This window comes from Anomaloglossus baeobatrachus, unplaced genomic scaffold (genome assembly GCF_048569485.1).
Source record: "Anomaloglossus baeobatrachus isolate aAnoBae1 unplaced genomic scaffold, aAnoBae1.hap1 Scaffold_586, whole genome shotgun sequence".
NCBI lineage: Eukaryota > Metazoa > Chordata > Amphibia > Anura > Aromobatidae > Anomaloglossus > Anomaloglossus baeobatrachus.
Genome location: NW_027444949.1, coordinates 119,923 through 142,696, shown reverse-complemented (window position 1 = coordinate 142,696; position 22,774 = coordinate 119,923). Strand labels below are relative to the sequence as shown.

The following is a 22,774-nucleotide window of genomic DNA, read 5'->3' as shown; positions in this document are numbered from 1 at the left end:
CCGCCGCCCACTGCAATGAATCTGAATAACTCCTCCTTTAGGGCGCAAGCAACTCCCCTCCCCCTTGCAGTCTTTCCAATTCACGATACAAAAAGACGGACAGGACAGGTTGCCTGACTTTCCGTCACTGCCACCCTTTGCCATCCTTACCCGTAGAAAGCCCTTTCATCATCCCCAAACCCTAATCTTTTCCCTTTCCTTCCCAGCCCCCAAACCCTGCCCTCTGTACCTTTCTCACCACCCGCTTCCCTTCTCCTGTCATCCCCCTACCACCCGGGAAAAAAAGAGATTGCCCCCTCCTTCCACTAGCCCACCCTCCCACCCAAAGAACAACTTCTTCTGCGCAGCTTGTTTTCTAGGCAGCAGCGCTATTGTGATGTCATCGGGGGGCATTGTGACAAGCCGCCAGTGTTCCGTCTCTTCATGTTGTGCACAGTTCAAACGGAAAATACATCAACAGGCAGACTACAGAAAAGCTTACTATCAAAGGTTAGAGGGGGGCTTTCTCAGAGGGCTTTTTACAGTTTTTCTATTCCCAATTAGCCGTTTAAGTGTACTTATTGAAAGTAGTAATTCTTTCATAGGCCGCCCTTTCTTAGTATTTGACGTTCCTTATATTGCGGTATGAGGCTTCGCAGTAGGTTGCAAACATTCATCACCCATGACTGTCCCCAATTGAGCTCAGAAGCTCAATGTCTATCATGACCTCTCTTTTAGAATGTCCAAGAGCAAGCAAACTATTCCTCCAGGAGAGGGCGCCAACAGACTACTAAAGAGATCATCATTACTCAAAGAAAACCCCAAAAACCAATGCATGATAGGAATAAACAGGTAACTTTCTTTGGAGTGGAAGCGGAGAGATCGCACCAGATGCCAATTCTAGATGTTATCACACCTGTGGTCACTGCAGCAGCAGGTGAATCCACTTTGTCCAAAAGGGATCTATTCCATTCAATTGCAAATGATCTAGATAAGACAGAGAACTGCAGCACGGGGACATAGCCGAGTTGGTCAGGTTGAGTGGTGATGAGTTTGCTATTTGGATGAATAAAGAAAGTCAAAAGTGTGAAAGATAAAAAACAAAAGGAGGAAGTGTGAAAAGTGAATGGGCCAAATTGAGGTGCATATGAAGACGTATGCTTTCTTCCAATTCATTAAATCGGGCTAATATGAATCAGGTGAATTGAGTTCTGCTTTTGGAAACTGGGTTAAGAAGGGGTGCACCGTTCCTGGAGGTACTGCAATACCAGGTCAATGCGTGGAGTGGACAGAGCAAGCTCTTTTTCCATCTCCCTGTTCTAAAAATCCATTTAATATATGGTCCCCAGATAGGGGACGTATCAGATATTAAACTGATAAGAACAGATACTACACTTGATCTTAGCCAAAAGGCCGAGAAGCGATAACCAGAATTGGTTTGGGCCTCGAGTGGCACCCTGGCCTATGCCGGACACATCTTAGGGAGAGAGAGCGAGAGGGAGACAAACCCACGCCTACACAAGACATTTTGTCACCCAAGCCAACCCTTGAAAAGGCTGCTTTGCAGAGCCAAAACAAGAAGAATGGTGCGTTTTGCAGCCGCCGCCCACTGCAATGAATCTGAATAACTCCTCCTTTAGGGCGCAAGCAACTCCCCTCCCCCTTGCAGTCTTTCCAATTCACGATACAAAAAGACGGACAGGACAGGTTGCCTGACTTTCCGTCACTGCCACCCTTTGCCATCCTTACCCGTAGAAAGCCCTTTCATCATCCCCAAACCCTAATCTTTTCCCTTTCCTTCCCAGCCCCCAAACCCTGCCCTCTGTACCTTTCTCACCACCCGCTTCCCTTCTCCTGTCATCCCCCTACCACCCGGGAAAAAAAGAGATTGCCCCCTCCTTCCACTAGCCCACCCTCCCACCCAAAGAACAACTTCTTCTGCGCAGCTTGTTTTCTAGGCAGCAGCGCTATTGTGATGTCATCGGGGGGCATTGTGACAAGCCGCCAGTGTTCCGTCTCTTCATGTTGTGCACAGTTCAAACGGAAAATACATCAACAGGCAGACTACAGAAAAGCTTACTATCAAAGGTTAGAGGGGGGCTTTCTCAGAGGGCTTTTTACAGTTTTTCTATTCCCAATTAGCCGTTTAAGTGTACTTATTGAAAGTAGTAATTCTTTCATAGGCCGCCCTTTCTTAGTATTTGACGTTCCTTATATTGCGGTATGAGGCTTCGCAGTAGGTTGCAAACATTCATCACCCATGACTGTCCCCAATTGAGCTCAGAAGCTCAATGTCTATCATGACCTCTCTTTTAGAATGTCCAAGAGCAAGCAAACTATTCCTCCAGGAGAGGGCGCCAACAGACTACTAAAGAGATCATCATTACTCAAAGAAAACCCCAAAAACCAATGCATGATAGGAATAAACAGGTAACTTTCTTTGGAGTGGAAGCGGAGAGATCGCACCAGATGCCAATTCTAGATGTTATCACACCTGTGGTCACTGCAGCAGCAGGTGAATCCACTTTGTCCAAAAGGGATCTATTCCATTCAATTGCAAATGATCTAGATAAGACAGAGAACTGCAGCACGGGGACATAGCCGAGTTGGTCAGGTTGAGTGGTGATGAGTTTGCTATTTGGATGAATAAAGAAAGTCAAAAGTGTGAAAGATAAAAAACAAAAGGAGGAAGTGTGAAAAGTGAATGGGCCAAATTGAGGTGCATATGAAGACGTATGCTTTCTTCCAATTCATTAAATCGGGCTAATATGAATCAGGTGAATTGAGTTCTGCTTTTGGAAACTGGGTTAAGAAGGGGTGCACCGTTCCTGGAGGTACTGCAATACCAGGTCAATGCGTGGAGTGGACAGAGCAAGCTCTTTTTCCATCTCCCTGTTCTAAAAATCCATTTAATATATGGTCCCCAGATAGGGGACGTATCAGATATTAAACTGATAAGAACAGATACTACACTTGATCTTAGCCAAAAGGCCGAGAAGCGATAACCAGAATTGGTTTGGGCCTCGAGTGGCACCCTGGCCTATGCCGGACACATCTTAGGGAGAGAGAGCGAGAGGGAGACAAACCCACGCCTACACAAGACATTTTGTCACCCAAGCCAACCCTTGAAAAGGCTGCTTTGCAGAGCCAAAACAAGAAGAATGGTGCGTTTTGCAGCCGCCGCCCACTGCAATGAATCTGAATAACTCCTCCTTTAGGGCGCAAGCAACTCCCCTCCCCCTTGCAGTCTTTCCAATTCACGATACAAAAAGACGGACAGGACAGGTTGCCTGACTTTCCGTCACTGCCACCCTTTGCCATCCTTACCCGTAGAAAGCCCTTTCATCATCCCCAAACCCTAATCTTTTCCCTTTCCTTCCCAGCCCCCAAACCCTGCCCTCTGTACCTTTCTCACCACCCGCTTCCCTTCTCCTGTCATCCCCCTACCACCCGGGAAAAAAAGAGATTGCCCCCTCCTTCCACTAGCCCACCCTCCCACCCAAAGAACAACTTCTTCTGCGCAGCTTGTTTTCTAGGCAGCAGCGCTATTGTGATGTCATCGGGGGGCATTGTGACAAGCCGCCAGTGTTCCGTCTCTTCATGTTGTGCACAGTTCAAACGGAAAATACATCAACAGGCAGACTACAGAAAAGCTTACTATCAAAGGTTAGAGGGGGGCTTTCTCAGAGGGCTTTTTACAGTTTTTCTATTCCCAATTAGCCGTTTAAGTGTACTTATTGAAAGTAGTAATTCTTTCATAGGCCGCCCTTTCTTAGTATTTGACGTTCCTTATATTGCGGTATGAGGCTTCGCAGTAGGTTGCAAACATTCATCACCCATGACTGTCCCCAATTGAGCTCAGAAGCTCAATGTCTATCATGACCTCTCTTTTAGAATGTCCAAGAGCAAGCAAACTATTCCTCCAGGAGAGGGCGCCAACAGACTACTAAAGAGATCATCATTACTCAAAGAAAACCCCAAAAACCAATGCATGATAGGAATAAACAGGTAACTTTCTTTGGAGTGGAAGCGGAGAGATCGCACCAGATGCCAATTCTAGATGTTATCACACCTGTGGTCACTGCAGCAGCAGGTGAATCCACTTTGTCCAAAAGGGATCTATTCCATTCAATTGCAAATGATCTAGATAAGACAGAGAACTGCAGCACGGGGACATAGCCGAGTTGGTCAGGTTGAGTGGTGATGAGTTTGCTATTTGGATGAATAAAGAAAGTCAAAAGTGTGAAAGATAAAAAACAAAAGGAGGAAGTGTGAAAAGTGAATGGGCCAAATTGAGGTGCATATGAAGACGTATGCTTTCTTCCAATTCATTAAATCGGGCTAATATGAATCAGGTGAATTGAGTTCTGCTTTTGGAAACTGGGTTAAGAAGGGGTGCACCGTTCCTGGAGGTACTGCAATACCAGGTCAATGCGTGGAGTGGACAGAGCAAGCTCTTTTTCCATCTCCCTGTTCTAAAAATCCATTTAATATATGGTCCCCAGATAGGGGACGTATCAGATATTAAACTGATAAGAACAGATACTACACTTGATCTTAGCCAAAAGGCCGAGAAGCGATAACCAGAATTGGTTTGGGCCTCGAGTGGCACCCTGGCCTATGCCGGACACATCTTAGGGAGAGAGAGCGAGAGGGAGACAAACCCACGCCTACACAAGACATTTTGTCACCCAAGCCAACCCTTGAAAAGGCTGCTTTGCAGAGCCAAAACAAGAAGAATGGTGCGTTTTGCAGCCGCCGCCCACTGCAATGAATCTGAATAACTCCTCCTTTAGGGCGCAAGCAACTCCCCTCCCCCTTGCAGTCTTTCCAATTCACGATACAAAAAGACGGACAGGACAGGTTGCCTGACTTTCCGTCACTGCCACCCTTTGCCATCCTTACCCGTAGAAAGCCCTTTCATCATCCCCAAACCCTAATCTTTTCCCTTTCCTTCCCAGCCCCCAAACCCTGCCCTCTGTACCTTTCTCACCACCCGCTTCCCTTCTCCTGTCATCCCCCTACCACCCGGGAAAAAAAGAGATTGCCCCCTCCTTCCACTAGCCCACCCTCCCACCCAAAGAACAACTTCTTCTGCGCAGCTTGTTTTCTAGGCAGCAGCGCTATTGTGATGTCATCGGGGGGCATTGTGACAAGCCGCCAGTGTTCCGTCTCTTCATGTTGTGCACAGTTCAAACGGAAAATACATCAACAGGCAGACTACAGAAAAGCTTACTATCAAAGGTTAGAGGGGGGCTTTCTCAGAGGGCTTTTTACAGTTTTTCTATTCCCAATTAGCCGTTTAAGTGTACTTATTGAAAGTAGTAATTCTTTCATAGGCCGCCCTTTCTTAGTATTTGACGTTCCTTATATTGCGGTATGAGGCTTCGCAGTAGGTTGCAAACATTCATCACCCATGACTGTCCCCAATTGAGCTCAGAAGCTCAATGTCTATCATGACCTCTCTTTTAGAATGTCCAAGAGCAAGCAAACTATTCCTCCAGGAGAGGGCGCCAACAGACTACTAAAGAGATCATCATTACTCAAAGAAAACCCCAAAAACCAATGCATGATAGGAATAAACAGGTAACTTTCTTTGGAGTGGAAGCGGAGAGATCGCACCAGATGCCAATTCTAGATGTTATCACACCTGTGGTCACTGCAGCAGCAGGTGAATCCACTTTGTCCAAAAGGGATCTATTCCATTCAATTGCAAATGATCTAGATAAGACAGAGAACTGCAGCACGGGGACATAGCCGAGTTGGTCAGGTTGAGTGGTGATGAGTTTGCTATTTGGATGAATAAAGAAAGTCAAAAGTGTGAAAGATAAAAAACAAAAGGAGGAAGTGTGAAAAGTGAATGGGCCAAATTGAGGTGCATATGAAGACGTATGCTTTCTTCCAATTCATTAAATCGGGCTAATATGAATCAGGTGAATTGAGTTCTGCTTTTGGAAACTGGGTTAAGAAGGGGTGCACCGTTCCTGGAGGTACTGCAATACCAGGTCAATGCGTGGAGTGGACAGAGCAAGCTCTTTTTCCATCTCCCTGTTCTAAAAATCCATTTAATATATGGTCCCCAGATAGGGGACGTATCAGATATTAAACTGATAAGAACAGATACTACACTTGATCTTAGCCAAAAGGCCGAGAAGCGATAACCAGAATTGGTTTGGGCCTCGAGTGGCACCCTGGCCTATGCCGGACACATCTTAGGGAGAGAGAGCGAGAGGGAGACAAACCCACGCCTACACAAGACATTTTGTCACCCAAGCCAACCCTTGAAAAGGCTGCTTTGCAGAGCCAAAACAAGAAGAATGGTGCGTTTTGCAGCCGCCGCCCACTGCAATGAATCTGAATAACTCCTCCTTTAGGGCGCAAGCAACTCCCCTCCCCCTTGCAGTCTTTCCAATTCACGATACAAAAAGACGGACAGGACAGGTTGCCTGACTTTCCGTCACTGCCACCCTTTGCCATCCTTACCCGTAGAAAGCCCTTTCATCATCCCCAAACCCTAATCTTTTCCCTTTCCTTCCCAGCCCCCAAACCCTGCCCTCTGTACCTTTCTCACCACCCGCTTCCCTTCTCCTGTCATCCCCCTACCACCCGGGAAAAAAAGAGATTGCCCCCTCCTTCCACTAGCCCACCCTCCCACCCAAAGAACAACTTCTTCTGCGCAGCTTGTTTTCTAGGCAGCAGCGCTATTGTGATGTCATCGGGGGGCATTGTGACAAGCCGCCAGTGTTCCGTCTCTTCATGTTGTGCACAGTTCAAACGGAAAATACATCAACAGGCAGACTACAGAAAAGCTTACTATCAAAGGTTAGAGGGGGGCTTTCTCAGAGGGCTTTTTACAGTTTTTCTATTCCCAATTAGCCGTTTAAGTGTACTTATTGAAAGTAGTAATTCTTTCATAGGCCGCCCTTTCTTAGTATTTGACGTTCCTTATATTGCGGTATGAGGCTTCGCAGTAGGTTGCAAACATTCATCACCCATGACTGTCCCCAATTGAGCTCAGAAGCTCAATGTCTATCATGACCTCTCTTTTAGAATGTCCAAGAGCAAGCAAACTATTCCTCCAGGAGAGGGCGCCAACAGACTACTAAAGAGATCATCATTACTCAAAGAAAACCCCAAAAACCAATGCATGATAGGAATAAACAGGTAACTTTCTTTGGAGTGGAAGCGGAGAGATCGCACCAGATGCCAATTCTAGATGTTATCACACCTGTGGTCACTGCAGCAGCAGGTGAATCCACTTTGTCCAAAAGGGATCTATTCCATTCAATTGCAAATGATCTAGATAAGACAGAGAACTGCAGCACGGGGACATAGCCGAGTTGGTCAGGTTGAGTGGTGATGAGTTTGCTATTTGGATGAATAAAGAAAGTCAAAAGTGTGAAAGATAAAAAACAAAAGGAGGAAGTGTGAAAAGTGAATGGGCCAAATTGAGGTGCATATGAAGACGTATGCTTTCTTCCAATTCATTAAATCGGGCTAATATGAATCAGGTGAATTGAGTTCTGCTTTTGGAAACTGGGTTAAGAAGGGGTGCACCGTTCCTGGAGGTACTGCAATACCAGGTCAATGCGTGGAGTGGACAGAGCAAGCTCTTTTTCCATCTCCCTGTTCTAAAAATCCATTTAATATATGGTCCCCAGATAGGGGACGTATCAGATATTAAACTGATAAGAACAGATTTTTTGATTTAACAGCATCTTTATTATCATGCACTACTCACAAAAAGGTAACAAACCGTGTACAGTGCCGCAGCCCCGTACACACAGAAATATACAATCCTTCTTACATAGCCATAGAGTACGACGCACTAAACTATACATCACGCTCCTATGCTTATCCATAACACTCGAGCTGAAAGAAAAAGTTAGACAATAAATAACGACGAACCGGCGATTGGGGGATGGGGGTAGGGGAAAAGGGGGATAGGGTGGGGAAATCACAGGCCCGAAGCTTTATTGAAAGACGCACATAACGGGAAAAGGAGGGAGGGGGCATGGAAGAGGTCTAAACCTCCTCCTCGGCGCTGTCGTCCGGACTGTCCATGATGGAATAGTCTCTGAGCAGGCTGTGGATCAGCCTGCGGCAATCCTGGATAGACATCCTCTCCCTCTTCAAGATGAGCCGGTTCCTGGCGACCCAAATAGCGTCCTTAAAGCAGTTCATAAGGCGCCAAGCCTCCTGGATGGCTCCAACGGTGTGAGTCCCAGGGAAGAGTCCATAAAGTACGGAATGGTACGATAGGCTCCCTCTGGGGACGGAGTTCCTCAGGTCATCCTCCAGGGCAACCAACAGGCGCTGTGCGAAACGGCAGTCCCAAAAGGCGTGCAGCGATGTTTCCTCCACGAAGGGGCACCTTGGGCAGTACCGGGTTTTGCACAGGTTCCGGGCGTGCATGAATGACCGGACGGGCAGTCCGCCCTGTATCGCCATCCATGACAAGTCCTTGTGCCCGTTGGTCAATCCAGCCGATGACACGTTTGTCCAAACAGTCTCCAGTGTGTCGTGATGAAGTCCTGGAATGTTCTCCATTTCGTCCTTGGCTCTGATGAGTTTGTGGATAGTCTTTGGCTTCCACAAATCAGGCTTGAGTCCCTCCAGTTGGTGTTCCCTCACAAACCGAACCACGTCTCCGTAGAACCATGGCGTCGTCCAGTTGTAGGGGAAGGAGCTGTCCCACTTGTCCCAGCCTAACCGTCTCCAAAGGGGGAGCAGGAAGAAGCGAGACATGGACCCACCCGCGGAACCTCTCTTGACTCGCAGAGTTCGGCGAACGCAGTCACATACGAAGGAGGATCGCAGGAGGGTGGGGATATCGGGTACGCCCTTCCCACCCTTGCGAGGATCCTTGTACATGATGCTCCGCTTTACTCTGTCCATCTTGGATCCCCAGACAAAACGAAACACCGTCCTGGTAATGGCCCTGCACACGGTGGCAAGGGGGGGCCAGGCCTGGGCCGTGTACTGCAGCACGGGCAGTACCTCGTTACGCAGGACCAGTGCTTTGCCCTCACAGGTGAGGCGTCTGAGGCTCCACAGACCGATCCGTTGGGTGATCTTGGTCAAGCGTTCCTCCCAGGACTTGAGGGCTGCTCCTTCCTTCCCGAACCAGACTCCAAGAACCTTGATGAAATCCGGCTGGATGCTGAAAGGGAAGGGGGCGGAGGAGGCCGGCTGCCAGTCCCCGAAGAGCATGGCTTCCGACTTCCCGCAGTTGACTTTGGCTCCCGAAGCCCGTCCGAAGGTCTCACAGGTCTGGACGAGGGTGTCGACTGAGCGCCGGTCCGCGCAGAAGACGGTCACGTCGTCCATGTAGAGCGAGCACTTGACCTCGAAGCGTTCTGGTCCTGGTGCGGTGATCCCTCTGATCTCTCCATTCCGCCGGATAGCCTCTGCAAAGAGTTCTATAACACAAACAAAAAGAAGAGGTGACAGAGGACAGCCTTGTCTGACCCCTGAGAGGACCGGGAAGGGGTCAGTCTTCCAGCCGTTTACCAACACCGAGCTGTGAATATCAAAATACATTAGTTGGACATACAAGCAAAACATGTTACCCAAACCTAACCTGTGCAGAGCTTTGCCCAGGAACTCATGGGAAACACGGTCGAAGGCCTTTTCCTGATCCAACGAGATCAGGGCTGCGTGCACCCGGCGGGCTTTGATGTACTCGACCGTGTCCCGCATGAGAGCCAGGCTGTCTGCGATGCGACGTCCGGGGATGCCGCAGGTCTGATCCGGGTGGATGATCCGTCCGATAACAGTCTTCAATCTCGTTGCCATCGTCTTGGCCAGGATCTTGTAGTCGACGTTCAGAAGGGTGATGGGACGCCAATTCTTCAGGTCGCACCTCTCTCCTTTACGCTTGTACAGGATCGTGACCATTCCTTCCCTCAGAGATGGAGGCATTCTGCCCTCCACCACCATCTCCTCATACAGCCCTAACAGGTCCGGACAGATTAGGTCTCCCAGCGCTACATAGAGCTCTGCTGGGAGGCCGTCACTGCCCGGTGTCCTGCCAGAACTAAAGGATTTGGCGGCCGAGAGCAGCTCGTCCACCGTCAGAGGAACATCCATGGCCGCCGCGTCTGCAGGGTCAAGATGGTTAGTGATACCTGACAGGAACTTATCGGCGGCCTCGGGGTCAGTAGTCTTGCGGGCGTAGAGTTCGCTGTAGAAGTCGCTGACGACCTTCATCACGTTCTCTTTCCCGCGTCGCATGCTTCCACTCTCGTCTCGTAGTTCATTCATGGGCGTGTGACCGGCGTGGAGTTTCCTGAAAAAGAACGAGTTACATTTCTCACCCTTCTCCAGGTTCTCCACTTTGGAACGGAAGACAATTCGCTCGGACTCCTCCTCGAAGTGCCTTTTCAGGCTCCTCTTAGTCTCCTCCAGCTCCTCTCTCACGTCCCAGCCGCATCGAAGAAGGTCCTGCAGGGAACGCAGCTCACGCTGGAGTCTCCTGAAGTCCCTCCTCTTCAGACACGCCTGTTGTTGACTCTTTGCCTGAAAGAAGAAACGGAACTCGAGTTTAACGTATTCCCACCAGTCAGAAACAGACTGGAAGCCCGCCTTGTAGGCCCGCCACGTGGAGTAGGCAGCTCTAAGCTCCTCCAGAATCTCACCCTTTTCCAGCAGAGAGCAGTTCAGCTTCCAGGAGCCCGGGCCAATGGGGAAGCCATGGCCCAGCACACCTTGAAAGTGAATGGCTCTGTGGTCAGAGAAGAAGCAGGGGACCATCGAGTGCCCACTCCGCCCAACCGCCCGAGAGGTAAACACAAAGTCAATCCTGGAACGCAGCGAGCCATCGGATCGGCACCATGAATAGTTCACGGATCCGTGTCCGATGGAGCCAACGACGTCCACAAGAGAGGCTTCGGTCACCATCTCAATGAGCAGTTTGGATGTGACGTCCAACTTGGCAGCCGTTCCAGAACTGCGTCCATCCTCCTCATTTGGGCAGTTGAAATCCCCGGCCATCACTACCGTCCTGGCGGTAGCGAGCTGAGGGCGCAGGGCTTGGAGGAGCTCCAGTCGATCGCTCTTCACAGGAGAAGCATACACATTGATGAACCTGACAGGTTCTCCCGCCCAGGTGCCATCCACGAGCAGTAACCTGCCGCAGACGATTTCCTGAACAGAGTCCAATGTGAAGGCGCTTCCCCTGATCAGCACGGCGACCCCCGCGGACCTACAGTCGCCTCCGCCGGACCAGTAGGATGGGCCATGGGTCCACTCCCTGGCCAGATGGTTGAAGGACCTAGAGGAGGGAAGGGAGCATTCCTGCAGGAAAAATACATCACTAGACTGAGTGTTAAGGAACGCAAAAATTGTCTGACGTCGGAACTTGTCTCTGATGCTCCTAACATTAATGGAAAAGATGTTAATGTTAGCAGTCATTGGAGGAAAGAGAAAGTTAGCGCAGGCGGTGTGCCTTAGTTACCACTCCGGTCGGGCGGTTCTTCCTCTTTGGCACCTGCTGGTAAGGGTATCTCCAGCAGACCCTCTTCTTCTAGCTGATCGAGCAGGGATGGTGCCTCAGTGGCTTCCGACTCCTCCATTTCTTCTTCGGCCACAAGGGACTCCACCATCTGCTCCAACACGTCCGGTTCTGGGAGGAGGCCATCCTCCTCTTCCTGGGGTGGATTGGGGTCCACAATGAACAGCTTGGAAGGTTCTGCGACAGGACTATCTTCCACCTTCCTTTTCCTTTGGCCTGTACCTGAGGAGACAAGAGCTGGAAAATCCTCCTCGGTGAAAAGTGCAAGAGTGCTGGGGCCCTCTGCTCTCATGGTCTGGGGAGGGAGAGTGGGCTTTGGGGGGGGGGTGAGGAGACCAACTGAGGAGTAGGGAAATGAGGTGGAGGTAGTGGAATCCTCAGTAGGGTTGGCCGGGGGGGGAGGGGTTTGGACAGGGGTGACAGGGGGGGGGACCAGGGAGGGGGCAGCAGTTTTCTTACCCTTCTTTTCCCTGGACTCCGTGGCTGCTGGGGCATCGGCTGGAGCCACGGTCGCCGGGTTCTTGGCCGCCTTGTCCTTGGCCTCTGTGGCCTCGGTCGTAGCTGCCTTGGTCGACGAAGCTGTGACTACCCGATACTGGGTCGCCGCGGCAACCCGTGCCCAGGATTTCTCCCGCTGTGGGCAGTCCTTGTAAAGGTGGTCCGCCTGTCCACATAGGTTGCAAGTCTTCTTCTTTGGGCAGTCCTTGGAGCTGTGTCCCGTCACCCGGCAAACCCTGCAGGCGTCCTCCTTGCAGGTCTTCATCGAATGCCCTTTCCCGCCACATTTCCTGCAGTTGTGTGGCATGTCCGGGTAGTAGATGAGACCAAAGGAGTTTCCCAGAGAGAATGTCGGGGGCAGGTGCTGGAGACCATCCTCGGATGCTGGTTCCCTGTAGAGTCGAACGGTTACTGACCACTTACCCGTCCAGAATCCGTTGCCGTTAAGGATGTGGGATGGCTCCCTCACCACTGTGCAGAGACGTCTCAGGAACGTGGAGATGTCTCTTCCTGGGGTGTGCGGGTTCCGCATGGAGACCGTGATCCTCTTCTCATCCCTCTGTATAGGACAGGATCCTAAAAAAGAATGAAAAGGGGAGTCCGGCATCGCTGCGTTCATCGCCTCCCAGTATCTCCTGCAGGCATTCACCGTGGCAAAGGTTACCAGAAAAATGCCAGTCATGAAGGTCTGGACACTCAGGGTTTCCGCCCTGGAGAAGCCCTGATCCAGAATCATCTTCTTGCAGAACACGTCGCTGGACATGTCCGGCAACCTACCATCCACCGCCTTTAGCTTCAGGGCGACCGTCTGCCGCATCCAAGGCTCCAGGGTTGGAGCCTTTTCAGGCGGCGTCCGGGCTCCCTCCGGCTGGCTGGCGTCGGAGGTAGGGGCCTCTTGGGCCGAAGAAGCCTCTGGATGAGCCTTCCTGGAGGTCCCTGGGTCCTGAGCCTTCTTGGCTGCCTTCTCTGGCTTGCTTGCCATGGCTGGTTCCTGCTTGAATTCCCGGAGCTGGATCTTGGATTCTTCTCTGGGTGTCTTCTCCCGCTGTGTTCCTCCTCGAAGTTCCTCTGGTCTCCCCAAGTCTTCTCCGAGCCTTCGTCTTCTTGCTTCTTTCTGCCAAGCTCTTCTTCCGTCCGATCTCCCTCTTCCGGTCTCGGCTGGGCTTCGGAGCTCGTCTCCCTGATCGTATCTCGTCAAGTGTAGCTAGCTCAGTTTGTTCTGATAAGAACAGATACTACACTTGATCTTAGCCAAAAGGCCGAGAAGCGATAACCAGAATTGGTTTGGGCCTCGAGTGGCACCCTGGCCTATGCCGGACACATCTTAGGGAGAGAGAGCGAGAGGGAGACAAACCCACGCCTACACAAGACATTTTGTCACCCAAGCCAACCCTTGAAAAGGCTGCTTTGCAGAGCCAAAACAAGAAGAATGGTGCGTTTTGCAGCCGCCGCCCACTGCAATGAATCTGAATAACTCCTCCTTTAGGGCGCAAGCAACTCCCCTCCCCCTTGCAGTCTTTCCAATTCACGATACAAAAAGACGGACAGGACAGGTTGCCTGACTTTCCGTCACTGCCACCCTTTGCCATCCTTACCCGTAGAAAGCCCTTTCATCATCCCCAAACCCTAATCTTTTCCCTTTCCTTCCCAGCCCCCAAACCCTGCCCTCTGTACCTTTCTCACCACCCGCTTCCCTTCTCCTGTCATCCCCCTACCACCCGGGAAAAAAAGAGATTGCCCCCTCCTTCCACTAGCCCACCCTCCCACCCAAAGAACAACTTCTTCTGCGCAGCTTGTTTTCTAGGCAGCAGCGCTATTGTGATGTCATCGGGGGGCATTGTGACAAGCCGCCAGTGTTCCGTCTCTTCATGTTGTGCACAGTTCAAACGGAAAATACATCAACAGGCAGACTACAGAAAAGCTTACTATCAAAGGTTAGAGGGGGGCTTTCTCAGAGGGCTTTTTACAGTTTTTCTATTCCCAATTAGCCGTTTAAGTGTACTTATTGAAAGTAGTAATTCTTTCATAGGCCGCCCTTTCTTAGTATTTGACGTTCCTTATATTGCGGTATGAGGCTTCGCAGTAGGTTGCAAACATTCATCACCCATGACTGTCCCCAATTGAGCTCAGAAGCTCAATGTCTATCATGACCTCTCTTTTAGAATGTCCAAGAGCAAGCAAACTATTCCTCCAGGAGAGGGCGCCAACAGACTACTAAAGAGATCATCATTACTCAAAGAAAACCCCAAAAACCAATGCATGATAGGAATAAACAGGTAACTTTCTTTGGAGTGGAAGCGGAGAGATCGCACCAGATGCCAATTCTAGATGTTATCACACCTGTGGTCACTGCAGCAGCAGGTGAATCCACTTTGTCCAAAAGGGATCTATTCCATTCAATTGCAAATGATCTAGATAAGACAGAGAACTGCAGCACGGGGACATAGCCGAGTTGGTCAGGTTGAGTGGTGATGAGTTTGCTATTTGGATGAATAAAGAAAGTCAAAAGTGTGAAAGATAAAAAACAAAAGGAGGAAGTGTGAAAAGTGAATGGGCCAAATTGAGGTGCATATGAAGACGTATGCTTTCTTCCAATTCATTAAATCGGGCTAATATGAATCAGGTGAATTGAGTTCTGCTTTTGGAAACTGGGTTAAGAAGGGGTGCACCGTTCCTGGAGGTACTGCAATACCAGGTCAATGCGTGGAGTGGACAGAGCAAGCTCTTTTTCCATCTCCCTGTTCTAAAAATCCATTTAATATATGGTCCCCAGATAGGGGACGTATCAGATATTAAACTGATAAGAACAGATACTACACTTGATCTTAGCCAAAAGGCCGAGAAGCGATAACCAGAATTGGTTTGGGCCTCGAGTGGCACCCTGGCCTATGCCGGACACATCTTAGGGAGAGAGAGCGAGAGGGAGACAAACCCACGCCTACACAAGACATTTTGTCACCCAAGCCAACCCTTGAAAAGGCTGCTTTGCAGAGCCAAAACAAGAAGAATGGTGCGTTTTGCAGCCGCCGCCCACTGCAATGAATCTGAATAACTCCTCCTTTAGGGCGCAAGCAACTCCCCTCCCCCTTGCAGTCTTTCCAATTCACGATACAAAAAGACGGACAGGACAGGTTGCCTGACTTTCCGTCACTGCCACCCTTTGCCATCCTTACCCGTAGAAAGCCCTTTCATCATCCCCAAACCCTAATCTTTTCCCTTTCCTTCCCAGCCCCCAAACCCTGCCCTCTGTACCTTTCTCACCACCCGCTTCCCTTCTCCTGTCATCCCCCTACCACCCGGGAAAAAAAGAGATTGCCCCCTCCTTCCACTAGCCCACCCTCCCACCCAAAGAACAACTTCTTCTGCGCAGCTTGTTTTCTAGGCAGCAGCGCTATTGTGATGTCATCGGGGGGCATTGTGACAAGCCGCCAGTGTTCCGTCTCTTCATGTTGTGCACAGTTCAAACGGAAAATACATCAACAGGCAGACTACAGAAAAGCTTACTATCAAAGGTTAGAGGGGGGCTTTCTCAGAGGGCTTTTTACAGTTTTTCTATTCCCAATTAGCCGTTTAAGTGTACTTATTGAAAGTAGTAATTCTTTCATAGGCCGCCCTTTCTTAGTATTTGACGTTCCTTATATTGCGGTATGAGGCTTCGCAGTAGGTTGCAAACATTCATCACCCATGACTGTCCCCAATTGAGCTCAGAAGCTCAATGTCTATCATGACCTCTCTTTTAGAATGTCCAAGAGCAAGCAAACTATTCCTCCAGGAGAGGGCGCCAACAGACTACTAAAGAGATCATCATTACTCAAAGAAAACCCCAAAAACCAATGCATGATAGGAATAAACAGGTAACTTTCTTTGGAGTGGAAGCGGAGAGATCGCACCAGATGCCAATTCTAGATGTTATCACACCTGTGGTCACTGCAGCAGCAGGTGAATCCACTTTGTCCAAAAGGGATCTATTCCATTCAATTGCAAATGATCTAGATAAGACAGAGAACTGCAGCACGGGGACATAGCCGAGTTGGTCAGGTTGAGTGGTGATGAGTTTGCTATTTGGATGAATAAAGAAAGTCAAAAGTGTGAAAGATAAAAAACAAAAGGAGGAAGTGTGAAAAGTGAATGGGCCAAATTGAGGTGCATATGAAGACGTATGCTTTCTTCCAATTCATTAAATCGGGCTAATATGAATCAGGTGAATTGAGTTCTGCTTTTGGAAACTGGGTTAAGAAGGGGTGCACCGTTCCTGGAGGTACTGCAATACCAGGTCAATGCGTGGAGTGGACAGAGCAAGCTCTTTTTCCATCTCCCTGTTCTAAAAATCCATTTAATATATGGTCCCCAGATAGGGGACGTATCAGATATTAAACTGATAAGAACAGATACTACACTTGATCTTAGCCAAAAGGCCGAGAAGCGATAACCAGAATTGGTTTGGGCCTCGAGTGGCACCCTGGCCTATGCCGGACACATCTTAGGGAGAGAGAGCGAGAGGGAGACAAACCCACGCCTACACAAGACATTTTGTCACCCAAGCCAACCCTTGAAAAGGCTGCTTTGCAGAGCCAAAACAAGAAGAATGGTGCGTTTTGCAGCCGCCGCCCACTGCAATGAATCTGAATAACTCCTCCTTTAGGGCGCAAGCAACTCCCCTCCCCCTTGCAGTCTTTCCAATTCACGATACAAAAAGACGGACAGGACAGGTTGCCTGACTTTCCGTCACTGCCACCCTTTGCCATCCTTACCCGTAGAAAGCCCTTTCATCATCCCCAAACCCTAATCTTTTCCCTTTCCTTCCCAGCCCCCAAACCCTGCCCTCTGTACCTTTCTCACCACCCGCTTCCCTTCTCCTGTCATCCCCCTACCACCCGGGAAAAAAAGAGATTGCCCCCTCCTTCCACTAGCCCACCCTCCCACCCAAAGAACAACTTCTTCTGCGCAGCTTGTTTTCTAGGCAGCAGCGCTATTGTGATGTCATCGGGGGGCATTGTGACAAGCCGCCAGTGTTCCGTCTCTTCATGTTGTGCACAGTTCAAACGGAAAATACATCAACAGGCAGACTACAGAAAAGCTTACTATCAAAGGTTAGAGGGGGGCTTTCTCAGAGGGCTTTTTACAGTTTTTCTATTCCCAATTAGCCGTTTAAGTGTACTTATTGAAAGTAGTAATTCTTTCATAGGCCGCCCTTTCTTAGTATTTGACGTTCCTTATATTGCGGTATGAGGCTTCGCAGTAGGTTGCAAACATTCATCACCCATGACTGTCCCCAATTGAGCTCAGAAGCTCAATGTCTATCATGACCTCTCTTTTAGAATGTCCAAGAGCAAGCAAACTATTCCTCCAGGAGAGGGCGCCAACAGACTACTAAAGAGATCATCATTACTCAAAGAAAACCCCAAAAACCAATGCATGATAGGAATAAACAGGTAACTTTCTTTGGAGTGGAAGCGGAGAGATCGCACCAGATGCCAATTCTAGATGTTATCACACCTGTGGTCACTGCAGCAGCAGGTGAATCCACTTTGTCCAAAAGGGATCTATTCCATTCAATTGCAAATGATCTAGATAAGACAGAGAACTGCAGCACGGGGACATAGCCGAGTTGGTCAGGTTGAGTGGTGATGAGTTTGCTATTTGGATGAATAAAGAAAGTCAAAAGTGTGAAAGATAAAAAACAAAAGGAGGAAGTGTGAAAAGTGAATGGGCCAAATTGAGGTGCATATGAAGACGTATGCTTTCTTCCAATTCATTAAATCGGGCTAATATGAATCAGGTGAATTGAGTTCTGCTTTTGGAAACTGGGTTAAGAAGGGGTGCACCGTTCCTGGAGGTACTGCAATACCAGGTCAATGCGTGGAGTGGACAGAGCAAGCTCTTTTTCCATCTCCCTGTTCTAAAAATCCATTTAATATATGGTCCCCAGATAGGGGACGTATCAGATATTAAACTGATAAGAACAGATACTACACTTGATCTTAGCCAAAAGGCCGAGAAGCGATAACCAGAATTGGTTTGGGCCTCGAGTGGCACCCTGGCCTATGCCGGACACATCTTAGGGAGAGAGAGCGAGAGGGAGACAAACCCACGCCTACACAAGACATTTTGTCACCCAAGCCAACCCTTGAAAAGGCTGCTTTGCAGAGCCAAAACAAGAAGAATGGTGCGTTTTGCAGCCGCCGCCCACTGCAATGAATCTGAATAACTCCTCCTTTAGGGCGCAAGCAACTCCCCTCCCCCTTGCAGTCTTTCCAATTCACGATACAAAAAGACGGACAGGACAGGTTGCCTGACTTTCCGTCACTGCCACCCTTTGCCATCCTTACCCGTAGAAAGCCCTTTCATCATCCCCAAACCCTAATCTTTTCCCTTTCCTTCCCAGCCCCCAAACCCTGCCCTCTGTACCTTTCTCACCACCCGCTTCCCTTCTCCTGTCATCCCCCTACCACCCGGGAAAAAAAGAGATTGCCCCCTCCTTCCACTAGCCCACCCTCCCACCCAAAGAACAACTTCTTCTGCGCAGCTTGTTTTCTAGGCAGCAGCGCTATTGTGATGTCATCGGGGGGCATTGTGACAAGCCGCCAGTGTTCCGTCTCTTCATGTTGTGCACAGTTCAAACGGAAAATACATCAACAGGCAGACTACAGAAAAGCTTACTATCAAAGGTTAGAGGGGGGCTTTCTCAGAGGGCTTTTTACAGTTTTTCTATTCCCAATTAGCCGTTTAAGTGTACTTATTGAAAGTAGTAATTCTTTCATAGGCCGCCCTTTCTTAGTATTTGACGTTCCTTATATTGCGGTATGAGGCTTCGCAGTAGGTTGCAAACATTCATCACCCATGACTGTCCCCAATTGAGCTCAGAAGCTCAATGTCTATCATGACCTCTCTTTTAGAATGTCCAAGAGCAAGCAAACTATTCCTCCAGGAGAGGGCGCCAACAGACTACTAAAGAGATCATCATTACTCAAAGAAAACCCCAAAAACCAATGCATGATAGGAATAAACAGGTAACTTTCTTTGGAGTGGAAGCGGAGAGATCGCACCAGATGCCAATTCTAGATGTTATCACACCTGTGGTCACTGCAGCAGCAGGTGAATCCACTTTGTCCAAAAGGGATCTATTCCATTCAATTGCAAATGATCTAGATAAGACAGAGAACTGCAGCACGGGGACATAGCCGAGTTGGTCAGGTTGAGTGGTGATGAGTTTGCTATTTGGATGAATAAAGAAAGTCAAAAGTGTGAAAGATAAAAAACAAAAGGAGGAAGTGTGAAAAGTGAATGGGCCAAATTGAGGTGCATATGAAGACGTATGCTTTCTTCCAATTCATTAAATCGGGCTAATATGAATCAGGTGAATTGAGTTCTGCTTTTGGAAACTGGGTTAAGAAGGGGTGCACCGTTCCTGGAGGTACTGCAATACCAGGTCAATGCGTGGAGTGGACAGAGCAAGCTCTTTTTCCATCTCCCTGTTCTAAAAATCCATTTAATATATGGTCCCCAGATAGGGGACGTATCAGATATTAAACTGATAAGAACAGATACTACACTTGATCTTAGCCAAAAGGCCGAGAAGCGATAACCAGAATTGGTTTGGGCCTCGAGTGGCACCCTGGCCTATGCCGGACACATCTTAGGGAGAGAGAGCGAGAGGGAGACAAACCCACGCCTACACAAGACATTTTGTCACCCAAGCCAACCCTTGAAAAGGCTGCTTTGCAGAGCCAAAACAAGAAGAATGGTGCGTTTTGCAGCCGCCGCCCACTGCAATGAATCTGAATAACTCCTCCTTTAGGGCGCAAGCAACTCCCCTCCCCCTTGCAGTCTTTCCAATTCACGATACAAAAAGACGGACAGGACAGGTTGCCTGACTTTCCGTCACTGCCACCCTTTGCCATCCTTACCCGTAGAAAGCCCTTTCATCATCCCCAAACCCTAATCTTTTCCCTTTCCTTCCCAGCCCCCAAACCCTGCCCTCTGTACCTTTCTCACCACCCGCTTCCCTTCTCCTGTCATCCCCCTACCACCCGGGAAAAAAAGAGATTGCCCCCTCCTTCCACTAGCCCACCCTCCCACCCAAAGAACAACTTCTTCTGCGCAGCTTGTTTTCTAGGCAGCAGCGCTATTGTGATGTCATCGGGGGGCATTGTGACAAGCCGCCAGTGTTCCGTCTCTTCATGTTGTGCACAGTTCAAACGGAAAATACATCAACAGGCAGACTACAGAAAAGCTTACTATCAAAGGTTAGAGGGGGGCTTTCTCAGAGGGCTTTTTACAGTTTTTCTATTCCCAATTAGCCGTTTAAGTGTACTTATTGAAAGTAGTAATTCTTTCATAGGCCGCCCTTTCTTAGTATTTGACGTTCCTTATATTGCGGTATGAGGCTTCGCAGTAGGTTGCAAACATTCATCACCCATGACTGTCCCCAATTGAGCTCAGAAGCTCAATGTCTATCATGACCTCTCTTTTAGAATGTCCAAGAGCAAGCAAACTATTCCTCCAGGAGAGGGCGCCAACAGACTACTAAAGAGATCATCATTACTCAAAGAAAACCCCAAAAACCAATGCATGATAGGAATAAACAGGTAACTTTCTTTGGAGTGGAAGCGGAGAGATCGCACCAGATGCCAATTCTAGATGTTATCACACCTGTGGTCACTGCAGCAGCAGGTGAATCCACTTTGTCCAAAAGGGATCTATTCCATTCAATTGCAAATGATCTAGATAAGACAGAGAACTGCAGCACGGGGACATAGCCGAGTTGGTCAGGTTGAGTGGTGATGAGTTTGCTATTTGGATGAATAAAGAAAGTCAAAAGTGTGAAAGATAAAAAACAAAAGGAGGAAGTGTGAAAAGTGAATGGGCCAAATTGAGGTGCATATGAAGACGTATGCTTTCTTCCAATTCATTAAATCGGGCTAATATGAATCAGGTGAATTGAGTTCTGCTTTTGGAAACTGGGTTAAGAAGGGGTGCACCGTTCCTGGAGGTACTGCAATACCAGGTCAATGCGTGGAGTGGACAGAGCAAGCTCTTTTTCCATCTCCCTGTTCTAAAAATCCATTTAATATATGGTCCCCAGATAGGGGACGTATCAGATATTAAACTGATAAGAACAGATACTACACTTGATCTTAGCCAAAAGGCCGAGAAGCGATAACCAGAATTGGTTTGGGCCTCGAGTGGCACCCTGGCCTATGCCGGACACATCTTAGGGAGAGAGAGCGAGAGGGAGACAAACCCACGCCTACACAAGACATTTTGTCACCCAAGCCAACCCTTGAAAAGGCTGCTTTGCAGAGCCAAAACAAGAAGAATGGTGCGTTTTGCAGCCGCCGCCCACTGCAATGAATCTGAATAACTCCTCCTTTAGGGCGCAAGCAACTCCCCTCCCCCTTGCAGTCTTTCCAATTCACGATACAAAAAGACGGACAGGACAGGTTGCCTGACTTTCCGTCACTGCCACCCTTTGCCATCCTTACCCGTAGAAAGCCCTTTCATCATCCCCAAACCCTAATCTTTTCCCTTTCCTTCCCAGCCCCCAAACCCTGCCCTCTGTACCTTTCTCACCACCCGCTTCCCTTCTCCTGTCATCCCCCTACCACCCGGGAAAAAAAGAGATTGCCCCCTCCTTCCACTAGCCCACCCTCCCACCCAAAGAACAACTTCTTCTGCGCAGCTTGTTTTCTAGGCAGCAGCGCTATTGTGATGTCATCGGGGGGCATTGTGACAAGCCGCCAGTGTTCCGTCTCTTCATGTTGTGCACAGTTCAAACGGAAAATACATCAACAGGCAGACTACAGAAAAGCTTACTATCAAAGGTTAGAGGGGGGCTTTCTCAGAGGGCTTTTTACAGTTTTTCTATTCCCAATTAGCCGTTTAAGTGTACTTATTGAAAGTAGTAATTCTTTCATAGGCCGCCCTTTCTTAGTATTTGACGTTCCTTATATTGCGGTATGAGGCTTCGCAGTAGGTTGCAAACATTCATCACCCATGACTGTCCCCAATTGAGCTCAGAAGCTCAATGTCTATCATGACCTCTCTTTTAGAATGTCCAAGAGCAAGCAAACTATTCCTCCAGGAGAGGGCGCCAACAGACTACTAAAGAGATCATCATTACTCAAAGAAAACCCCAAAAACCAATGCATGATAGGAATAAACAGGTAACTTTCTTTGGAGTGGAAGCGGAGAGATCGCACCAGATGCCAATTCTAGATGTTATCACACCTGTGGTCACTGCAGCAGCAGGTGAATCCACTTTGTCCAAAAGGGATCTATTCCATTCAATTGCAAATGATCTAGATAAGACAGAGAACTGCAGCACGGGGACATAGCCGAGTTGGTCAGGTTGAGTGGTGATGAGTTTGCTATTTGGATGAATAAAGAAAGTCAAAAGTGTGAAAGATAAAAAACAAAAGGAGGAAGTGTGAAAAGTGAATGGGCCAAATTGAGGTGCATATGAAGACGTATGCTTTCTTCCAATTCATTAAATCGGGCTAATATGAATCAGGTGAATTGAGTTCTGCTTTTGGAAACTGGGTTAAGAAGGGGTGCACCGTTCCTGGAGGTACTGCAATACCAGGTCAATGCGTGGAGTGGACAGAGCAAGCTCTTTTTCCATCTCCCTGTTCTAAAAATCCATTTAATATATGGTCCCCAGATAGGGGACGTATCAGATATTAAACTGATAAGAACAGATACTACACTTGATCTTAGCCAAAAGGCCGAGAAGCGATAACCAGAATTGGTTTGGGCCTCGAGTGGCACCCTGGCCTATGC

At 48.7% G+C, this 22,774-nt stretch overlaps 10 non-coding genes and 2 pseudogenes across 10 annotated transcripts; all 12 read right to left on the bottom strand.

Moving 5' to 3' along the window:
- Window positions 1–1,213: 1,213 nt before the first annotated feature.
- Window positions 1,214–1,404, bottom strand: LOC142284943 (U2 spliceosomal RNA). The gene has a single exon (XR_012746387.1). It is a non-coding gene; the product is annotated as a U2 spliceosomal RNA (small nuclear RNA).
- A 1,387-nt stretch (window positions 1,405–2,791) lies between these two features.
- Window positions 2,792–2,982, bottom strand: LOC142284942 (U2 spliceosomal RNA). Its single transcript, XR_012746386.1, has one exon. It is a non-coding gene; the product is annotated as a U2 spliceosomal RNA (small nuclear RNA).
- A 1,387-nt stretch (window positions 2,983–4,369) lies between these two features.
- Window positions 4,370–4,560, bottom strand: LOC142284941 (U2 spliceosomal RNA). Its single transcript, XR_012746385.1, has one exon. It is a non-coding gene; the product is annotated as a U2 spliceosomal RNA (small nuclear RNA).
- Window positions 4,561–5,947: 1,387 nt separating this feature from the next.
- On the bottom strand, window positions 5,948–6,138 carry LOC142284940 (U2 spliceosomal RNA). The gene has a single exon (XR_012746384.1). It is a non-coding gene; the product is annotated as a U2 spliceosomal RNA (small nuclear RNA).
- Window positions 6,139–7,525: 1,387 nt separating this feature from the next.
- Window positions 7,526–7,730, bottom strand: LOC142284972 (U2 spliceosomal RNA; annotated as a pseudogene).
- Window positions 7,731–13,173: 5,443 nt separating this feature from the next.
- Window positions 13,174–13,263, bottom strand: LOC142284988 (U2 spliceosomal RNA; annotated as a pseudogene).
- Window positions 13,264–14,650: 1,387 nt separating this feature from the next.
- On the bottom strand, window positions 14,651–14,841 carry LOC142284939 (U2 spliceosomal RNA). Its single transcript, XR_012746383.1, has one exon. It is a non-coding gene; the product is annotated as a U2 spliceosomal RNA (small nuclear RNA).
- Window positions 14,842–16,228: 1,387 nt separating this feature from the next.
- Window positions 16,229–16,419, bottom strand: LOC142284938 (U2 spliceosomal RNA). The gene has a single exon (XR_012746382.1). It is a non-coding gene; the product is annotated as a U2 spliceosomal RNA (small nuclear RNA).
- A 1,387-nt stretch (window positions 16,420–17,806) lies between these two features.
- On the bottom strand, window positions 17,807–17,997 carry LOC142284937 (U2 spliceosomal RNA). The gene has a single exon (XR_012746381.1). It is a non-coding gene; the product is annotated as a U2 spliceosomal RNA (small nuclear RNA).
- A 1,387-nt stretch (window positions 17,998–19,384) lies between these two features.
- LOC142284936 (U2 spliceosomal RNA) lies at window positions 19,385–19,575 on the bottom strand. Its single transcript, XR_012746380.1, has one exon. It is a non-coding gene; the product is annotated as a U2 spliceosomal RNA (small nuclear RNA).
- Window positions 19,576–20,962: 1,387 nt separating this feature from the next.
- Window positions 20,963–21,153, bottom strand: LOC142284934 (U2 spliceosomal RNA). The gene has a single exon (XR_012746378.1). It is a non-coding gene; the product is annotated as a U2 spliceosomal RNA (small nuclear RNA).
- A 1,387-nt stretch (window positions 21,154–22,540) lies between these two features.
- Window positions 22,541–22,731, bottom strand: LOC142284933 (U2 spliceosomal RNA). The gene has a single exon (XR_012746377.1). It is a non-coding gene; the product is annotated as a U2 spliceosomal RNA (small nuclear RNA).
- Between the last annotated feature and the right edge of the window lie 43 nt (window positions 22,732–22,774).